The following is a 5000-nucleotide window of genomic DNA, read 5'->3' as shown; positions in this document are numbered from 1 at the left end:
CACGCACGCCGGAGCCCTGTTGACTTAATAGCCGAGCACTGATGAATCTGTTTAATATGAAAGCTACAATAATAATGTTTGCGCCAGGGTTTCTGACCACGTCGCGGCGACCTTGGCCAAGCGCATACATCAACCCGGCGTTGAGGGGATTAACCGTTTTATTTTATTTTTTCAGAGGCCTAGCGAAATGGAACGACACACAGAAGGTACGTGGGATCAGACCACATTTTTTCTGGAACAACTTTATTTATTTCTTTACTTTACCATTAACCAAACTGAACAAAAAAAAAAAAAAAAAAAAAAAAAAAAACCCACTTCAAAACGGAGAATTCCCCCTCTTCTCTAGTCGCCACGTCCCATTAATCACACGGGAGGACAGAGACAAGACGCTGCCTGGAGAGGCGGTGAGCTCTGTTGGTTTTAGCCGGGGCGCGCTCTTGTGTGTATCGTGCAGTGGAGCTCGTGGGTTCTAGACAAATATTTGCCCACACTTCACAGCGCGGCCGACGCACTCCGAAAAACACCCACAATCAGCCCCGACGCTCTCAACAGCGGAGCCAGTCACGACACGCCGCTCGTGCGAACCCTCCAACCCCCGACGCCCCGGCTCCACGTGACGAGCCTGCGTGCCCGTGCGAGTGGAGTGGAGAGACACTCGCACGAGAGTCCACAATCGCAAGCGCTGTGACACCTTAACAAAACGCCTTGTTATTCGAAGACGTCTTGTTGCTTTCGAATTAAAACAACAAGGATGAAACGTCTCGGTCACGATGATGAGCACGCTCTGCTTTCATCCGGTGTTGAGCTTCGATTTGGTTCACTGGTTTGGCAATGAAAGCGCCGTGTTATCCAAGGCCAGGGCAGGAGTCCTGAGTAATTAACATGGGAGGGAGTGGACTAACTCCGACTCACTAATCCTATTTAGACACAAGGAAGGGGTGCGGCAGAAAGAAACCACAGGTTAAACGCTGAGTGAGTGCAAATTGGTGTTATTAAGAAGATAAATAAATATGGCAGCTTCTCAGCTGTCACAGTGGATTCTTACTTTGTTCTTCTGGGTCTTGCATAAGCTCCCAGTGTCAATCTCTAGAACTGTGTGGGCAGTGAGATGTCGTAAATTCAGTAAATATGAAGTCTTCTCTCTTCTCTGTAGCTCAACTGGTGGGTCAATGTGTGGCTGACTACACCAAGCTCATGGTTTCACTATCCAGGAGGGACACATACTGATCAAATGTATGCCAAATGTATGAACTTTACTCTTCGATGTGGTGCAAACACAAGGCCAGGTGAAGTAGAGGAGGATTACTCCCACTCCAGCACGACTGAAACTCAGAGACTACGGGCACTGTGGAGGAGGCCCATCTGAAACCAATCAGTGCTCAAATGAACAGCACCTACAGTAATTAAACAGTTTAGGCAACATAGGCAGTCAATTACAGCAGCTGTGGCTGCCGGACAGCAGACTGGGGCCAATCATAGTTACGAAGCTATGAACAAACTCAGAGGGTTCCAGACCAAAGCAGACAAGCTCAGAAACAGGCATCCGCTTCTATGCACACTTTCATAGCAACTAGATCAGACCAGTGCAGCCAATCATCGTGATACACACACAACTGATCAAAGGCTCCAGGGAGGACAGTGAGTGTGTGTGTGTGTGTGTGTGTGTGTGTGTGTGTGTGTGTGTCTGTCTGTCTGTCTGTCTGTCTGTCTGTCTGTCTGTGTGTGTGTGTTTGGGCGGGGCGGGGTCGAGGCCAATGGCAGGCCCAGCTCTTTTCCATCTCCTTATTTCTCCGGGGAAGTGGCACATTCATAAACACATCTAGTCTGATAGGGCCGACTAACAGAGATAGATACGACTGCCACGCTCTCCAGCGTCTGCTCCCCCAGTCTCTGAGAAAGAGCCATTAATGCCACACACACACACACACACACACACACCCAATCCAGCTTCATCCCACCCCACCGCGTTCACACTCCTCCTCGCTCCTCGCTGGAGATCTCGTTAACTGCATTAGTGTTAACCCTCCTAGCTTGATATAAAATACCTATTTACCTTTACACAATGAAGAAAAAAAGAAATTGTACACTGGGAAGGTGTGTGTGTGTGTGTGTGTGTGTGTGTGTGTGTGTGTGTGTGTGTGTGGGTGGGTGGGTGGAGGGGGGTTCATTTTCCCCTATAACAAAAATATATATATTCGTACGTCAGTGTTTGAGTGCTCGTTGTTGACCGCCAGCAGGCGGGTCCCAGGGCCCGGAGAGTGAGCCGCAGGTCTGTAGTGAAATGCATATTTAGCGGTGACAGCGGGCCATTAACTCAGGCTAAGAATAATGGCCCTCGGAGAAACAAAGCGTAAGGATTAGGCCTCTGCCAATGGTCCAGGGGGAATTGGTCTCGGCATGAAGGCCCCCATGTCCGACACACACACACACACACACACACACACACACACACACACACACACACACACACACACAGAGGGATGGTTTATGTAAGGCCTGGCACGGAATGTGATAGAGTCATTATGGACGTCCGGTTGCCAGAGCCCTTGGTTACGACCTCAGCACTCCTAATCACATAGTACCCCCCCACCCAACACACACATACACACACACACACACACACACTCCGACACCAGCACTAATGCGTAGCACCTGTTGGGCCCAACAGCAACTGGTTGCGTGTTTTTCCCCCCTCTGATGACATACCAAAGGCCCCGGGGTCGTAGCCATCAACACACACACACACACACACACACACACACGAACACAGACACAACGTAGCCGTCAACGGTGCTGAGAAAACGTCTGTCCCGCCAGCTAACAAAAGCCACCGGATCAGATACCCACAGGGGGGGGAGTGTTTGTACTTAAAGCCCTCACTCCACTACTCCCCTTACACACACACACACACACACACACACACACACACACAAAACCATATATACGATCACACACATACCCATACACATACACATATATGGACAAATACAGAACATACATGCACACATACACATACACATATACACATTCTCTAACACACACACACACTCTCTCTCTCTCTCTCTCACACACACACACACCTCCCCCAAGGGTCAGGGAAGTGTAGCGGACTGCAGATGCATGCATGTCCACTTCCACATCTGTCTGTAATCTGACCCTAACTACTGGGATAACGTGTCACGGAGAGCACAATGCAAACGGGAAAACTGTTTCAACCAGGAATGTTCAGACTGGAGAACCAGTGTTACTCGCTGATCCGAGCACCGGGTGACCTCTGGCAGAGTTCCGAGGGCCCTTCTCACAGGGGTCAACTGCACACTCTTGCATACATTTCCTGTTGGTTGAAATCAATTCTCCAAATTGCCTTCATTTAACAAACTGATGTTCAGCGTGCGGCTGGCGGATTGTTATCAGGGTAATTACAGTAAATTATTGGGAATGATTAATTGTGCCGGGCTGAAATCAAAAGGGGGTCGGGGGGGGGCTGGAGATGCAGGAGATATGGAGCCTTCATTAGCGTTCATTCTCACAGTTACAGCCAGCCAAGAGGAGGACTGTTTTTTTTTTTTCTGATTCCTAGATATTCCTGGCTAAAGCTACTCATGTTTATCGTTTAGCAGCCGGACTGGAGAAAAGATAATGAAGCACATGGCCAAGTTGTGTCGCTTTCACAGAAAGTTCAAAAGGAAAAGGAAAAACTTAGAGATGGGATGTACTGTATGTCTCCAGTTTTATGAGATGCATTTCTCTACCACGACGTAATCTTCCCTGCCTCGGCTGAAATTTGGCAAAAAAGACATTCCCTAGCTTGTAGTGCGTTTACAAACACTTCTTTTAAAACGAGAAAAACTAACTCCCGAGCAGCGATTAGTACAGTATTGACAGATGCAGTAGTAATTCCTAGCTAAGGTCTCTGCACTGTAGCCTGAACGTTAGTCCTTCTGTAAGTCACTTTAGATATAAGTGTCTGCTAAATGAATAAAGGTCACTCAAATGTTGGTTCGATGGATTTCTCTTTCTCCCGACACCGTGGGATCCGTCCCTGTCCAGGCTGAGGCTCGGTCAGTGCTGGTGCTTTCGTGCTGTTTACAGTATTAGCTGGGAATCAATCTTGTGTGCTGTATTGATAGGGCTGGGCTATTTCCGGGAGGTTTGAGTGTCGGGTGGAGGTGGCTTACGCATCAATCACCCCACTCCCTGTTGGGCCGTCCCGCCAGGACTCTTCATCCTCCTCCTCCTCCTCCTCCTCCTCCTCTTCTACCTCCTCACCCAGAAATAGCTCGGTATAGCCAGGAAGGGAGATGACACAATGATAACCGCTCCAAATGACTCAATAGATTTCCTCCTCGTGAGAAAAGGAAAGGGGAGAGGAGAAGCAGAGGGAGTCCATTTTTACATTGCAAGTGTTAAAGCAACACAATGCAGTTCTTTCACCTCAAAAATAACACTTTCAAACTCATACTGATGCTACACTCACTCATAACACAGAGAGTGAAGTCTCTGACATGCTCACAGTGCATGCCCTGACACTTGCTTAGCTCAGAGGACGAGGAGGAAAGGTGAAACAAGAGGGGCTTGTCCACTAAGGGTCAGGGCCAATAGTAACCCTGCAACCCTATGTTGTGTGTGTGTGTGTGTGTGTGTGTGTGTGTGTGTGTGTGTGTGTGTGTGTGTGTGTGTGTGTGTGTGTGTGTGTGTGTGTGTTGATGTGCTTATGTGATGTGTGTACATGTTTATACTGTATTTGCTGTGCATATGTGTGAGTGTTTCTGTGTCTGGATAAATGTGTGTTCATATTTATTGTGTGTTCATATCTGCTGTGTGTGTGTGTGTGTGTGTGTGTGTGTGTGTGTGTGTGTGTGTGTGTGTGTGTGTGTGTGTATGTGTTTGTGTGTGTGTGTGTGTGTGTGTGTGTATGTGTTTGTGTGTGTGTGTGTGTATGGATAAATGTGTGTTTATACTGTATTTCTTTCGTGTTCATATCAATGACTGTATAGTGA

At 48.0% G+C, this 5000-nt stretch overlaps 1 protein-coding gene across 1 annotated transcript in view; it reads left to right on the top strand.

Annotated features, from left to right (window-relative positions):
* Positions 1 to 5000, top strand: part of LOC125288985 (zinc finger protein GLI4-like) — a 98417-nt gene that overhangs the window by 73408 nt on the left and 20009 nt on the right.

Source organism: Alosa alosa, chromosome 23 (genome assembly GCF_017589495.1).
Source record: "Alosa alosa isolate M-15738 ecotype Scorff River chromosome 23, AALO_Geno_1.1, whole genome shotgun sequence".
In the NCBI taxonomy this organism is placed as follows: Eukaryota; Metazoa; Chordata; class Actinopteri; order Clupeiformes; family Clupeidae; genus Alosa; species Alosa alosa.
The sequence above is the reverse complement of the archived record's forward strand: the minus strand, read 5'-3'. Positions and strand labels throughout refer to the sequence as shown.